This window comes from Ambystoma mexicanum, chromosome 14, assembly GCF_040938575.1.
Source record: "Ambystoma mexicanum isolate Mex_15411 chromosome 14, UKY_AmexF1_1, whole genome shotgun sequence".
Lineage (NCBI taxonomy): Eukaryota > Metazoa > Chordata > Amphibia > Caudata > Ambystomatidae > Ambystoma > Ambystoma mexicanum.
Window position 1 is genome coordinate 300,868,678 of NC_090940.1, and position 17,346 is coordinate 300,886,023.

Sequence of the window (17,346 nt, forward strand, 5' to 3'; positions counted from 1 at the left end):
CACTGCTGACTTCTTCTCCTCGGGCCAGTCAGTCTCGGCTGCGAGTTGATTGAACCTGGTAAGATAAGTGAACAGAGAAGAAGTACCCTGACGTAAGTTCAGGAACTCTAAGTCTGTAGCTTGGGATTTATAACGGGTATCGGAAACCCTATTCATAGCAGTGATGAGAGCATCACAGTCATACAAGACAAAGCTATTTGTCTCGAGTAACGGATTGGCCCAGGCTGCAGCCGTCCCTCCTAGATGCGAGAGGACAAAAGCCGCCTTCGTGGTCGAATTGGGAAAGGCTGCAGGGCGGCAAAGGAAGTGCAGTTTGCATTGATTAATGAACGTCCGATAATGCTTTGGATCGCCAGTGAAGCGTTCCGGCGGGGCCAATGGAAACTGTGTAGCCATGAGAACAGGGGCTGCCGTGAATCCCGTCGTGGAGGCCGAAGAGACACCGGAACCAGAAGCAGTGGCACCAGACGTGTCTATCCCCAGTGTATGTGGAGGGGGGAAGCGTTGCAAACCATCAATTCGGTGGTGCAAGGCATCATGTGCTGCCGTCATGTCCGACCGTAAGTCGGATACCAAACGGACCAGAGCAACCAAGGGGTCCGTCTCTTCCATGGCTTCTGTTTCTGTTACTCACCGAACGGGAGTGGACAAGACAGGAGGCCAAACCGGCGAGACGGTGCTTTGATTGAAGAGCTCGGGTTGGAGCCTCCACCCGAGCCTCCTCTCTATGAGGGAAAAAACGACCTTCCTGATGATATGACCCACTGCTGTTTATTGTACCAGACAGAGGGACCGATCACCCGAAAGAGCGGGGAGAAACACGCCGCCACGGACCCAGCTGCAAGAAACAACACACGATTAATCACTTGGAATAACAGTAGTACCACTAAGTGGAGATAAGACAGAATAATACCGGAACAACCCAGTCCCTGTTTCCTGAACCCACAACGCCCTGGTCCCCCCCCCTCCCCCAGGGAGTTCTAGACAAGGATTTAGAAACAACCTAAGAGGTGTAGATAACAAGGAGAACAAAATTAAGGGCACTGAAGGTCTTACCCTAGGAAGTCGAAGTTCCCTTATACTCCAGGATGCAGAACACAACGACAGTGTAAAATAATAAATGGGGAAATGTTAGTTGGGTAGCTTTTCCCGGGCGGAGCGAGGGACGCACTAGATCCGGGTGGGTGCACAACTGCAAGGCGTCCCAAGGTGCACTTAAAGGGTGGAACCAGGTAGGCAGTCCTTACAACAATCCTCAAGTCGGTACACGGGCGAGCAATAAGTGAACAGAATCAGCAGGCAGGCAGTCCTTACAGCAATCCACAAGTCGGTACACGGGCGAGCAATAAGTGAACAGAATCAGCAGGCAGGCAGTCCTTACAGCAATCCTCAAGTCGGTACACGGGCGAATAATAAGTGAACAGAATCAGCAGGCAAGCAGTCCTTAGTTTCAGAAAAAGGGTTCGATACACGGAGCGTGGTATGAAGGAACATACAACGATACAAATAAGCTTCAGGAACAAGGCGATAAGACGGAACTTCAACGCCGGCTGTAACTTTCAAACAGAAGCAGCGTCCTCCGGGTTACAGCCGCTTAAATCAATGAGGAGGTGGAGCAGAATGAGGGAGGCAATCGTGATGTCATGGACTACGGATTCCCTAGGTTTCATGGGAACCGTAGTTCGAAGACCGTCTGGCTGATGCGGTAGTCGTAAGCCTCCAGGGCATTCTCCACTTCATTAGGAATGGCGCCACAGAATACCGAACGGAACGGCGAAGCGCAATAGTCTTTCCAAATGCCCCTTTCCGCTGTCGGACCTGGGGTAAGTATAAAGCACGGGGTCTTAGTGTGGAACGGTGCCGAGGCGTGACAGTTCATAATGTTAGACACAATTGCTTTAACCAAAAGCTTTTAGCTGATCTCCCTCCAACAAGTTTGGACCAACCTTCTATGTGATTTCATCAACTATCAAAGACTTTGAGATATGCACAGTGTTTTGATTGCCCCGTTGCAGTACCACTTCGATTTTGCAATTCTTTATCACTCTTCACATTTGCCACCTTTCAGCTGGACACCTAACAGAGACTTTCAAATAAGCACCCATGTGGTGCTGCACCACTCTGTTTATGGTATTGTATCTTGATTTCAAAGTTCAATCACTCATCCGCTTATTGATTGTATTCGCATTGCTTGCCACATACGTTTCATACACTGTTCTCTTTAGTTTTCATTATACAATGTTGCCGCTTGCAACCTTGGCTTCAACACAGACTGGTCTGGTATCAGTCTCCCCAACTCACCGGCGGTGCTGGCTTCATTAGCGCTGCTTTGTTGCAAGAGCCAAGGACAGTACCATGGCGGCACATGATTCATCCAGCCTTGATTGTCGACGCGGAAGAGCCCAGGGTACCTTCTACACACAATGCAGCGTTCTTCAGCCTCGATTCCTGGTCTTATGTTTGCTATTCTCAAAGGCGCCTGAAAGTAACAGTTGTCATGCCTTCGGGTCGTTCCTCCGGCCATGTCCCGTCACCCAGTCTTGTAACCCGTCTCTCCCATTCACCTGTCTCCCGGGGCTCACGCAGGCAACCCAGTTTGGCTCGCGCGCTGGCAAGACAAACGCCATACGCCTTACAGTCGCGGTTGCGGCCGTTTCTCCATTGGCAGTTGCCATGGAGATTAGGCCGCCGCTCGAGCAGTAACACACTCGCTCGTATCGTTGTGGCCCGATCACGTGACTCGATTACACGGTCATGTGCCCCAGGTTCGCGGTCACGTGACTACGTTTAGTGTCATGTGACCAGGAAGAAGATGGTATTTAAACGGTGCAGTGCCTGTACACCACGCTTCACAGCTGGTTTACTTGGAGACTCTGTTTGGCTTGCTTACCCGTGTTGCTTACCTGGCTTCCTTGGACCTAGCTTTTGTTTTCTGGACTTCTTGTGGATCGCGCTCGGCTATTGCTACGTCGGCTCTTCTGCTCATTACGGCTCCTGACCCCGGACTGAACTACGGACTTCCTCTGGATCGTGCTTTTTGTTCTTCCATTGGTTCGGACGGCTCTTCCTGGCTTCAGACCTTTTTTCTGCTCAACGGACCTCTCTTGGGCCTCCCTGATTGCACCTCTGCACGCTTGGTCTCACTTCCCAGTTGGTGGCTGTCATCTGATTACCTGGGGCCCTTCTACAAATCAGACACTCTCCAGGTGGAGACTGGCGAAGACCATCCGGACCTATCCCTTAGGGTGGGTCCTTTGCCTACGTGAGTCCCGGAACCATCCTCCCGTTCAGGTTCACCATCCCTTTCATCAAATCCTCGGTAAGACTCTGATTGCCTTCTGACTAATACATGTAGTATCCTGTCTGCTTGGTATATAATCATTGCCTTTTTTCACAGCTGCCTTGGGGTTCCTAGTACTTCGGTTCCGGCTCCGGATCTTCTCCACCTGTGGCCTCAAAGGTTGCACAGGGAGTGAATTAGTGATTCTCCCTGTGTGGCACTTGGGGACGGAGGTCTCCTATATCTTCACGACTCTCAACGCAAAACAGACTGTGAAGCCTGTCGTGTAAGATATGGAGGGTGCCGCTGAAGACCCCCTGGCCGCTGTCATCCAAGCAATCACGGTACTACGGGCCGACATGGTGGCTGCTAATACAGCAGTCCATCAGCGTCTTGACCTGTTACAGAGCGCCCAACATCCCTTACCCGCGGACCCGGAGCTCGGAGACGCCACTCCAGCACCGGTATCCCTTGCACACCCAATCCCGACTCCCTCGGCTCCCGTTCCGGTGGTCCTGCCCTCTCCCTTTCCTTTGGCTGCCCCAGAAAAGTTCCATGGGGACCCGAGGAAGTTTAGGACTTTCCTTAACCAGTGTAAGTTGCACTTTTTGTGTCGACCCCTTGCTTTTCCTGATCCTACCACCAAGGCGGCATTCACTCTATCTCACCTAGCCGGCACGGCTGCTGCTTGGGCAAACCCGCTGTTAGAAACCGATCATCCTGCCCTCTATGATTTCGACCAGTTAGTATCAGAGATGTCCCGAGTATTCGACACCAGGTATAAAGCACAATCCCATGATCTAGAACTGCTGGACCTGTCCCAGGGTAAGGGCTCCCTCATTGAGTACATTACACGATTTAACCAACTGGCAGCAGAGACCTCATAGCCCGAAAGCAAAAGATCGGTTGTGTTCTATAGAGGGCTAAGCAGCCCTATGAAAGACGCCTTGGCTATGGTACCGTCTCTACCAGTTCAGTTCCCGGCCCTGGTGGACTTGGCTCTCCAAGTGGACGCACGGCGCTCTGAACGCAGGGCTGAGGCCGGGTTTTCCCAGACTGCCAGCTCTGCCGTCTCGTCGTCTTCCTCTGAGTCCACCGGTGAGCCTATGCAAATAGGGGGTGTTAGGAGTCCCATCACCTCGAGAGAGAGGGAGCGCAGAAGGGCTGAGAACGCCTGCTTTTACTGCGGCTTGGGGGGGCATTTTGTGAAGGAGTGTCCCCGGAGACCCAGACCCAAGAAACAGGGTTTTCATCCAGCTCGATCCTAGATACGGGGGTAGGATCGAGTTCTCCATGCCCTTCCCCGAATCTCACTCCATCGTTTGGTCGAATCAGGCCTATTCAAGTAGAAGCCACCATACAGCCTGCCCCTGGTATCATCCACCCCGTGCAGATCATTATTGATTCCAGGGCCTCCGGGAACTATATTGATATCACTCTAGCCCAGACACTGAACCTACCTCTGATCAACAAACCCCGACCCGAACCGGTTCAAGCAGTCGACGGGACAGAACTTGCTTCTGGTCCCATTAAGCAACAGACCACCCCCCTCGTCCTGACCATCCAATCAGTCCATAAGGAAACCCTCCACTTTGATTTGATATCCATGCCTCAGTTCAGCGTCATAATAGGAATGCCTGGGTTACGGGAACACAACCCGCATATCGATTGGGGAACGGGACACATACATTTCGAATCCGAGCTCTGTCAAAACTTCTGCCTCCCCGTGGACAGAGAGGCAGACACCCCAGCATTAGCTCTTGGTGCTGTTGCCCAACTCTCGATACTGGGCGACGACATTCACCCTGCCTCGCATATAGTGGGTTTAGTCACCACTCACATCCCTGTGGTTTATCAGGATTACAGAACGCTATTCGATCAGGGCTCCTCTGAAGTACTCCCTCCTCACCGCCCCTATGACTGTCCGATTGACTTGGTTCCCGGGGCCTTGGTACCCTCAGGCCGCATCTATTCTTTGTCCCTATCGGAGGACCTGACTCTTAAGGAGTACATCGATAAAGCGCTGCGTCTGGGTCACATACGACCGTCTAAGTCATCTGCAGCTAGCCCCATATTCTTCGTGCCTAAAAAAGAGGGCGACCTTCGTCCTTGTGTGGATTATCGTCGGCTCAATGCTGTCACGGTTAAGAACCGCTACCCGATTCCACTCATCTCTCCTCTTTTGGACCGGTTAACCCATGCCTCCATATATACCAAGTTGGATTTGCGGGGGGCCTATAACCTCGTCCGCATCCGAAAGGGAGACGAATGAAAGACCGCCTTCTGTACGCGGTATGGCCTTTATGAGTATACGGTCATGCCCTTCGGCCTATGCAACGCCCCGGCCACTTTTCAGCATTTCATTAACGACATCTTCTCGGACATATTGGACACGTTTGTGGTGGTGTATCTTGATGATATACTCGTCTTCTCTCACACTCTGAAAGAACACATACAACATGTACGAGAAGTGTTGTCCCGGCTGCAAAAACACTCGTTGTTTGTTAAACCCGAAAAATGTTTGTTCCATGTGACTAACGTGGAATTCCTAGGGTTTAACATCACACCTGGTGGTCTGGCCATGAATCACACCAAAGTACGGGCGATCCTCGAATGGCCAACACCAAAGACCCTAAAGACCTTGCAATCCTTCTTGGGTTTTGCTAATTTTTATCGGCGCTTTATCTCTGGGTTCTCTTCTCTCGTGTCCCCTCTCACGTCCCTTACCAGTCCTCTTGTTCCATTCAAGTGGCAGGAGATACACCAGCAGGCCTTCGAGGCGTTGAAGAACGCCTTTACCACTGCCCCTGTGCTCCAGCACCCCGACCCTGACCAGCCTTACGTCGTTGAGGCTGACGCCTCTTCTTTTGCATTGGGGGCAATCCTGTCACAAGCCTGTCCCGCTACAGGGCGGCTTCATCCTGTAGCCTTCTATTCACGCAAGTTCAGCCCCGCAGAAACCCACTATACCGTAACCGAAAAAGAGCTACTGGCGGTGATGGACGCCTTCCGAACCTGGCGTCATCACCTGTTGGGGGCCAAACATAAGGTTACGGTATACACAGACCACAGGAAATTGCAAGACCTGGCAGCCCTGAAATGCGTAAACAGCAGACAGGTCAGATGGCACCTGTTCTTCGCCGCTTTTGACTTCCAGATTAAACATCGCTCTGGTTCAGAGCATAGCAAGGCCGACGCTTTGTCTCGCTCCCCTGGGGGGGTTTCGTTACCGGTGTTTCCTGACACGCTCTTACCCCGGGGGCATGTTGTCTGCACATGTACACCCCCTCTGGCACTACTAGAAGAGATTTGTTCTTGGGTTCAAAAGCACCCCGATCAGCTGTCGGAATGGGATCCCACTTATCACAACGGTCTGCCTTATGTACAGGACCGCCTAGTTCTCCCTTCCACTGACACCAGAAACCTAGCCCTGGAGTGGTCCCATGACGCCCCGATCAACGGTCACCCGGGCCAGGCCCGTACCTTGGACCTCTTGAAACGCTGGTGTTGGTGGCCTTCCATGAGACGTGACGTGGGCTGTTACGTAGACTCATGCTCAGTCTGTGCTCAGGGCAAACATCATAGGGGTCGTCCATTGGGGCTTCTGCGACCCTTACCCGTGCCACCAAAGCCTTGGCACACCCTGAGCATGGATTTCGTAACCGATTTACCCAGGATCCAGGGCTACGACACCGTATGGGTAGTGGTCGATGTCTTCACCAAGATGGCCCGTTTCATCCCTTGTCATGGTATCCCGTCTGCCCCTACCTTGGCCAAGCTCTTCTTTGATACCATTTTCTGTCTATACGGCCTTCCCTCTGTCCTTGTGTCCGATCGAGGCTCTCAGTTCACATCCCCTTTCTGGCGTGCCTTGACCGCTCTGCTAGGTATCGATGCACGGTTCTCCTCCGCATACCACCCAGAAACCGATGGCCAGACCGAGAGAACAAATCAGTCCATGGAACAATATCTGCGTTGTTTGATGCTGCAACAACAATCGACCTGGTTGCAGAACATACGTTATGCTGAATTCGCCTACAACAACGCTACACACTCTTCCACTGGTTTCTCTCCGTTCTACGCCATGTATGGCCAACATCCCCGAGTCCTCCCTGTCCCCGACATTTCACCCACCGAGAACCCTGCCGCAGCAGCCTGCGTTCAGGATATGTCAGCCCTCCATGCCCAGGTCCTCGTTCATCTGCAGGAGGCACAGGCATCCATGAAGGCTTCCATAGACGCTAGGTGTACCATGGCCCCTTTGTATCCCGTTGGTTCCCGGGTTTGGTTGTCCTCCCGACATCTCCGCTTGAAGGGCTGTCGCAAACTGTTGCCCCGTTTTGTGGGTCCTTATGTTGTTTGCCGAGTCATCAAACCGGCGGCCTATCGCCTAGTTCTCCCTTCCTCTTGGCAGGTACATCCTGTGTTCCATACCTCCCTCCTCAAGCCCTGCCCGTCCTCGACACGTCTTCGCCCCGCTCCTGCCCCTGTTTCCCTGGATGCGCCTGATGTTTTCGAGGTCTCAGACATTCTGGGGTCCCGTTTCCTTCGGGGTCGCCTGCAGTACCTGGTCGATTGGTTGGGTTTTGGTCTGGAGGAGCGTACCTGGGTCTCTGCCTCGGATGTCCATCCCCCCCGGTTGGTTGCTCGGTTTCATCGGGAGCATCCTTCCTGCCCACGGGTTCGTGGGCCTTTGGGGGGGGCTCTGTCATGCCTTCGGGTCGTTCCTCCGGCCATGTCCCGTCACCCAGTCTTGTAACCCGTCTCTCCCATTCACCTGTCTCCCGGGGCTCACGCAGGCAACCCAGTTTGGCTCGCGCGCTGGCAAGACAAACGCCATACGCCTTACAGTCGCGGTTGCGGCCGTTTCTCCATTGGCAGTTGCTATGGAGATTAGGCCACCGCTCGAGCAGTAACACACTCGCTCGTATCGTTGTGGCCCGATCACGTGACTCGATTACACGGTCATGTGCCCCAGGTTCACGGTCACGTGACTCCGTTTAGTGTCATGTGACCAGGAAGAAGATGGTATTTAAACGGTGCAGTGCCTGTACACCACGCTTCACAGCTGGTTTACTTGGAGACTCTGTTTGGCTTGCTTACCCGTGTTGCTTACCTGGCTTCCTTGGACCTAGCTTTTGTTTTCTGGACTTCTTGTGGATCGCGCTCGGCTATTGCTACGTCGGCTCTTCTGCTCATTACGGCTCCTGACCCCGGACTGAACTACGGACTTCCTCTGGATCGTGCTTTTTGTTCTTCCATTGGTTCGGACGGCTCTTCCTGGCTTCAGACCTTTTTTCTGCTCAACGGACCTCTCTTGGGCCTCCCTGATTGCACCTCTGCACGCTTGGTCTCACTTCCCAGTTGGTGGCTGTCATCTGATTACCTGGGGCCCTTCTACAATACAGACACTCTCCAGGTGGAGACTGGCGAAGACCATCCGGACCTATCCCTTAGGGTGGGTCCTTTGCCTACGTGAGTCCCGGAACCATCCTCCCGTTCAGGTTCACCATCCCTTTCATCAAATCCTCGGTAAGACTCTGATTGCCTTCTGACTAATACATGTAGTATCCTGTCTGCTTGGTATATAATCATTGCCTTTTTTCACAGCTGCCTTGGGGTTCCTAGTACTTCGGTTCCGGCTCCGGATCTTCTCCACCTGTGGCCTCAAAGGTTGCACAGGGAGTGAATTAGTGATTCTCCCTGTGCGGCACTTGGGGACGGAGGTCTCCTATATCTTCACGACTCTCAACGCAAAACAACAGTCTTTCAGTGAAAAGGTAAAGGGCACTTCCCTCATTGCAATCCTCTACGGTTTTGCCAGCTTTCTCCTTGTATTAAACTGCCATTTTGGAACCACTGCTTCCTTGTGTGCTTTGCCTTGCTCAGAGTGTGCTTTTGTGCTCTGCCTTTTATCCATGTGGGGAAGTGCGCTGGAAGTCAGGTGTGTGTATTTGTCAGGGATTGCCTGACCCTGCCTGACCATTGTATTGGGACATGGTATACAGCTCAGGTGTTAGTCCGTTTTCTCTCACAGTGAGCTGCCCATGGGAAAGTGTTCTTATTGGGAAGGTGTGGGGGGGGAGGAGGATTGAGCTCCTGAGTATCCTACTGGTAGGATGGGGTAAAGGTGTTAAAGGGAAGGGGATATCATGTCTCACCATTGGTGAGATATTGGTGGGCCACTTCCACTCCCAAAGGACCCATCACCCAGGTCATCCTCCCGCACTGGTCCCCCCCCCAGGAACTGGATCCAAAAGTGATGGGTGTGTCCTGGCAACCTGAATGACAGATCTCCAGGGACTAGCGGGTGAGACACCGTCAGGTATCCCACAGCACCTAAGCATAGTTGAACACATGTATGGATACAATAGAAGATTGCAGGATTCTGACAGGAGTGTACAGGAGGAATTTACAATTTAGAAATGTGGGGCCAAATAAACAGAAGGCTGTTAACCAAATACAGGGATTCCAACGTGATGCAATTGTGAGTCTTGAGCCAGATGGCAGATGATATGTGATCAGAGTAGAACAATCTGAAAAGAGTTAATGCATTTAAATGTGGAGACAAACAACAACAATATTTGACGACCTAATTTTGTGAATGGTTTGCATTAATTCTACTATCATGGTGTATATGTAAATAATCTTTAGTCATGCCAGTTTTTAACCGTAGAGATGCATCCCTAAAAGCTGCCTTTCTGGTCTTTCTGGACTTTAAAAATAGTGAAATTGAGCAAGGCAGTGTGTCTTCAAATATTTTCTGACAGTCTGTGTAATGTTGTACAAGAAAAGTATATATATATTTTTTATTTTAAATATTATACAGAACAGTGGCATTTTGAATTACAAAAATGCAAACAAATCAATGTCAGAATCCCGAACAACTCTCCTCCTGAAACCAGGTAAAGTTCTGATGGACAGCACTTCCTATCCGGCCATTACTTTATTCAACAGTGATGTTAAGAGTATTACAAAAGTCTTAGCCAATGGCCTGATGGAGGTGCTACCGAAGTTGGTGAAGTCAGATCAAACTGGTTTCATTGCTGGCCAATCTAAATTTGGCAACATAAGAAGAACAATACATTTAGTGGAGAGGGGGACATGTGCGGGACAGACATTTGTAAGCCTGGCTTACTCAAAAGAAGTGCTAACCTCATTTGGATTCAGGTCAAGATTTATAAAATTATTTTGAACTAACTTTCAGATTCCATACACTAGAATCAGGGCTAATAAAACATTCACCAACTCTATCAAAATTAGCAGAGGCTTGGAATCCTATTTGATGCCAGCCATCATCTTTTTACCACATGTAAGAATAGAGAAACTCTCCATCTGCCAATTCTGACTTGAAACTATCTTACACGCTCGCCCGGACTGACACCAGTGAATTTGACCCAGTGTCCAGCATGGTAAGAGTTTATGGAAAACTTCCCGAATTATGAACATCCCATTTCCATACAAGCTGGAGTTAATGCAATGGGGGGGACGTGGCTACATGGCCGCTTGAGTGGACGCGTTTTGCGAAAGCTCCCGTGGTAGGACATTGATCTTGGAATATGTAGGTGCTTTTCCTGCGCTGCATGCGCCTGCCGCACTCCCAGGGAATCATGAACATATGGGGCACGATCAGAGTGTGAAATGGGCCGGATCCGTTGCAGAACGAGTGTGGCACTGCCGATGGAAGAATTGTGATGCCCGTGTCTCGGGGCTCACCAAGATGGCGGAAGGAACACAAAGGGTCATAAACCCCCGCCACCGCGCCTGATGAGAGGTGGCAGATGAGGCGCAGCTGAGACCGCGCCTGTTGCGTCCTGGAAGGACGAGCGGAGCTCGGCGTGCACATCATTGGAGGAGGACCCGTGCTGGTAGGCTGGGACCCTGCCGTGTCAGGAAGTTGTCGCCGGAGCCCGCGAGGGGTGTTTGCGAGCGAGGTTGTGAAGGGGCTGAGCTGAAGTGGTTTGACCCCCGAACTGTGGCGGCGCCGGCACGCAGGACAACGGTGTTCCGGGTTTCATGCCCAGTGCTGGACAGTTGGCAGCGCTGATGCTGATCGGAGGGGGCCCCCCCGAAGCGTTGCGGCCCTCAGAGGCGCGGCTGCAGCGAGCGGCGCCGGCCTGAGGAGAGGCCCTGACTGAGGCGCTGCGGGTGGGGTCGCTGGCCCTGTTCCGCCACGGCGTTGGATGCAAGGTTAGTGTAAGCAGCTGGGACCGACCCAGAAGGAGCGCACAGCGTTCGGTGACGCCACGGGGGAGCCTGTGGATGCCCAGAGACTGGGGCCTGGCTCGGTGGCGAGAGGCCGGAGGAGGTGGGCACAGCGCTGGACTAAGGAAGCGCAGCTGGCCCCCCACGGACACCCACAGGTGGGGCGGCGCGGGCACCCATAGCTATGAACCGATCCTAAGGTTGATCATTGGAGCACACAGGGCTGCCGAACTGCATGCCCCTTCCGGATTGCCCCGGCTGAAGTGGGGACGCTAGTGCTATGGCCCAATGTTATGAACTTGTTGTACTTCGGTGGGGGATAATGCGGACAGGCAGCCTGGATGGGGCTAGCGATCTGGCCTCTGGCACCTGGTGACATTGTTTGCCGGGGCGCCGGGTGATGGCCGCCACATTGTATGTCACAGTGGGCATGCAGGCAAATAGAGCCGCCGGGAAGGGGCTTCAGCTTTGTGAGAGCAGAACAGCCTGAATTTCTGCAGGGGTGGACAAGGCCCGTTCCGAGGGCTGGACTGGGGGCTTGCGGATACCTACATACAGGTTGCCTGAGAAAGGTGACCTCCATAGGGCAGGTATTGACCGTATTCTGTGTGGATCGAAGGTGACGCGTGCTGGGCCAGCAAAATGCCGGGGGGGCTGTGCAAGCTCTAGAGGTACACACGAAGGCCCGGACTAATTGGGGCTGGAGTTTAGGGTTTGAGAGGCCTGAATAAATGGACATCAATACGTGGGAGGACACAGCCCACTCCTAGAGCAGATAAGCGGCTTCAAGGCACCCCTTATGTGGCCCATTTGGGCCCTGACACCAGTTGCAGCTTTTCCTCGCTGGGGCTGGTGGCCATAGACAGCGGGACCCGCCTACACGTGGCTGATAGGACACAAAGACTAACAAACCCCTAAGAACAAAGGGCAAGCATCCCACGTTGGATGAACAGGCCAAAACACCACCAGGTGCGGAAGGTGCCAGCAGCAGGGACAAAACCTCAGTCGCGGGTGCAGTCACTATGGGCACGAACCAGGACGTCCTTGCTGCGATTGCTGACCTGAAAGTGGCCTGGGAGACCAAACTGGGACTGGCTATGACAGAATTGAAAGCGGCACTAGAGCTCAAAGTTGGGGCGGTTCAAGAGGAGGTGAATCTTCTCCGGCAAGATGTCAGGTCTCTGGCAGAACGCACAGGGAACTTAGAAAAAGAGGTGGTCCCGAACACAGCGGATTGTGCAACTCACAAATTGGAACTTCACGCCCTAGTACAACGCGTGGGGAATCTGGAAAGCAGGGCGGAGGAGGCGGAAGGACGCCCCCGGAGGCATAACATCCGCATAGTTGGTTTGCCAGAGGGAGTTGAGGGACTAAACCCTACGGAGTTCTTTGAATCTATGCTGCTAAAGGAAATAACCGGAGGAGTGTTGACCCAGGGGTTTGCAGTGGTGAGGGCGCATAGGGCTCTGATGAGGAAGCCGCCGCCGGGAGCTCCTCCTAGGCCGGTGATCGCCAAGATCCTAAACTATCGAGATCGGGAAAAAATCCTTGAACACTTTCGGAAGGGTGGAACAATACAAAGGGGGTCGGCAAACATAACCGCATACGCAGACTACACCCTGCAGGTACAGCGTAGTCGCATGAACTTTGGGACTGTGAAGAGAAGATTGCGTGAGGCGGGCCACAGGTACATGCTGCTCTACTCAGCAAAGCTGAAGGTGTTCCACAAGAACAGAACCTTGTGTTTTGAAATCCCAGAAGACACCATGAGGTGGCTTGACACGCAGAGCTGCCCCCAAGAGTCGGGCAGCCAGACGGGAGAGGGAGAAGGAGGAGATAAGTAATATGTGTGTGTGGCACCACGGATGTCGCAGCCTAAGACATTGGGACTTGATTATAGTGTATGACATGGCCTATGGGCGTGCGTAGGTAGGGATATAAGTGTGTATGATCCGTTAGCACTGAGATCCATGATAAACGTGCGGGAGCCTTGCAGAGCCAGCCCTCATACCCCCACTAAGTTAAGCTTAGTTAGGTCACCGGTCGCCCGGTGACACCCTGCCGGGTTTCTGCCCTCGGCACTTCGAGGCAGGACCAGAAGCAGGGTCGCCTGAGATCCTGGGATGGAGATGGGCATTTGTTGGGGTTGGGTGGGGTTGGGGGAGGGTAAGGGTGGTGTGTTGGGGTTTGTTGTTGGGGAAGGGGGAGTATAGGGGAAGAGGGCGGGGAACGAGCCAAATGGAGAGTCATATGAGGCGGGATGGGACGCCAAGAGAGAAGGCGGGACATCATATAAATGGCGTTGGGGTGTCTTAGCGTGGTCACCTGGAACGTGAGGGGCCTCAATAGTTACTTGAAGCGTAATAAAGTAATGATGTACCTAAAAAGGATGAGGATTGACATAGCACTATTACAGGAGACCCACCTCACTAGGGAGAAATTGGAGGTGGTCAAGAGAAAGTGGAGGGGGAGCGTGCCGGGAGCTACATATTCAGCTTAAGCTAGGGGAGTGATCACATGGGTAGCACCTCATGTACCATTCCAATTGTTTCAGTCTACGGGGGACACAGAAGGCAGAATGATAGTAGTGCGGGGGATTCTGGAAAACCGGGAAGTGAGCATTATAAATTTGTACACCCTTAACCAAGATACAGCGGCTTACTTTCGGACCCTATATGGCAAAATTAGCGTACTATTGGGTGGCATGATCCTATGGGGAGGGGACTTCAACTGTACACTACATCCTAGGATGGACAGATCAGATGGTAAACTAGACAAACCCTCCCCGGCTGCAAAGGTATTGCAGGCACTGCTGAGAGCTTTTGAACCCGTAGATGTCTGGAGACAGTTGCACCCAGCAGACAGGCAGTATTCACACTATGCGGCACCACATGACTTGCACACGAGGCTGGACTATGTGTTTGCTGCTGCTGAGATAGTGGGCAAGACAAGGGGCGCGGAATACAAGGCCAGAGTGCTTTCGGATCACTCCCCCCTGGTTCTAGAGTAGCGACATCAACCCCCCAGAGCGCGAATCCCGACGTGGAAACTCAGAGGGAAGGCCCTGCAGGATTCGGGATTCCGGGAGGATCTGAGGGAGGCGATCACTGAGTACTTTGATATCAACACCGGTAGCGTTCGATCTACCGGAACGGTGTGGGAGGCATTTAAAGTGGTGGTGCGGGGCGCAGCCATTTCAAAATCCAGAGGGATCCAGGGTGACATAGAACGAGAGTTGCAGGAATCAGAGAGGGAGTTAGAAGACAATGCGCAGGGGAGGTGCCTCTCGGGAGGATGGGGCCAGGACGAGACAGCTACAACAGGCCAGCGGTGAGCACTGGGACAGATTATGTAAATTAAGCTACAAGAAATATGTGGAGAGACAGCATGCGGGGGGAGATAAGCCGGGCAGACTGCTGGCCTGGCTATATAAGAGCGAAGCATCACAGCCAGCGATCAGGGAAATTAGGGGAGTGGAAGGCCAGATCCTGGTTACCCAAGAGGGAGTTAATGAGGAGTTCCTCAGATATTATAAACGTCTGTATGAGGATCCGGGAGAAGAAAGAGACCAAGAAATCCAGGAAACGCTGGAAGACATAGGCTTGCCCACTCTAGATGACTCAGAACGAGCAGATCTGGATGCCCCAATCACATCAGAAGAACTAGAGACACTATCTCTAGATTCAGCACCTGCCCACGTGTAGAGCCCCGGGCTCAGATGGGCATCCTAGCGAATTCTACAAAACCTATAAATTAGAGTTGATCCCCACGCTGCTGGATATGCTTAATGAGGCGTTTGAGCATGGTAGGTTGCCGGAGTCCCTTCGGGAGGCGGTGAACATCCCGCTCTTGAAACCGGGTAAGCCTAACACAGTCTGCGGGTCATACAGATCCCTATCGATGCTTAATAACGACAACAAGATCCTCATGGCAGTGCTAGCAAACAGGCTCAAGCGAGTCATAGGCAGACTGATACACCCCGATCAAACGAGCTATGTCCCTTCTAGGAATATAACAGACAATCATAGGAGGCTGCACCATATTATTGATCAAACAGAGAAGGACCCAGGAGAACTAGCTATTGTCTCGCTAGATGCGGGTAAGGCCTTTGACTCGTTAAGATGGCGCTGGCTGCTGGCGACTTTGAAAGGATATGGAATGGGGCTGAGGTATCTTAGGTGGGTCAAAATGTTGTACAGCTCCCCAATTGAAAGGGTTAAAATGGGCGCCACTATCTCAAATAAATGGCAACTTAGCAGGGGCACCAGACAGGGTTGCCCTTGGCCACCTATGTTGTATATACTAACGTTGGAGCCATTGGCAGTCTTAGACAACAATATGGAGAGATAGGGATCCACACTGCAGGTGGTCCGCATCTCATATCCTTATACGTGGATGATATACTCCTGTATCTGCGCTTCCCTGAGGAGAACTTACAATACATCCTGGAGGTGATGGAACGATACGCTACCCTCTCCGGCATAGCCGTAAACCCTAAATTATCCAGCATGTTCCCCCTAGGGAGATATAGACGTGCCCTGCCAAATAGCTTACCAGTATTGCCAAACCCCTGGAGTACCAAGACGTTCCGATATCTTGGAATTGATATATACCACACGACAGGCGAAGAACACAAACACAACACAGAAAAGGCAGTCGCAAGCATCAAAAATAGCATGGGATTTTGGTCCAGGTTACTCCTGGCCATGATGGGGAGGGCTGCTCTGGTTAAGATGGTAGTCCTGCCCAGGCTGCTACATTTTTTTGTAAGTATCCCATATGTGATCCCTAGGCGCTTCTTCGCCAGCCTCCACAGCCTGTGTAGGGGTTTCATATGGCATAACTCCAGGAAGAGGGTGGCCCTCTGGAAATTACAGAATTCATGTGACAGGGGAGGTATAAATCTGCCGAATTTTGAGTTGTATTACTTGCCGGGAACGCTGCAATATGTGACTAGGTGGCTGTCTGACGTAGAGACGGCGGAAACCAGGCTGTTGTGTATGGATCCCGCTCCCTACTTCCTCAGAGTGACAGTGCGGCTACCTAAAACAAAGATAATGGGAATGGCGAGGCTGTTGGTGCTGGGCTGGGAGGTATGGCACAGAGCATGGCAGATGGTGGGATGTCCGGCTCCGTTCTCCTTGCAGGTACCGCTAGTGGCGCTATGCAGAGAAGATCCCCAACTGATAAAATGGGTCCGTAGATACTGGGAACCGTCGGGCCTGGCTACCCTAGGAGATATATGGCAGGAGGGGGAGGCACTGGAATTCAAGAAGCTAGTAGAGGACACCGGATGCATAAAGGCCAACACATTACCCATTCCAGAATTATTAAACCAGTGCGAGAAAGGTGGCCAGTGGTGGTGCTGGCAGAGCAGCCTGATGCCACCCTGAGACGATGTATGACTTCTCGGAGGGTGGACATGAGGTATCCCGCACATATGAGTTACTGGGGACCAAGGCGGAGAAGGAATTGCTCCTACTGAGGCGAGTTTGGGAATAAGAGGTGGGAGTACCCATGTCAGATGGGCTATGGGAGAGAGCCCAAAGGTATCAGAGGAAGGTCTCCCGGAACGCGAGACTTCAGCAGATCCAACTATATGTCACACATAGAGCATACTTGACCCCCCGCAAAATTGCCAGGTTTGGGCCTGCCCGGAGGTGGGCAGGTTTTGGACAGAACTGAAGACATGCCTGGCAGGGAAAGATATTACACTGGAGGTGGAGTCAGCTTGGGCATGCATGCTTGGGGGCTTTCCCAGACCACGTAATCTCAGGCACATTAGCAAGATGAAAGACCTGGGCTACATCCTGGCTAAACGAAGGATTGCAATGTGCTGAAAGCCAGCCCATAGGCCTAGT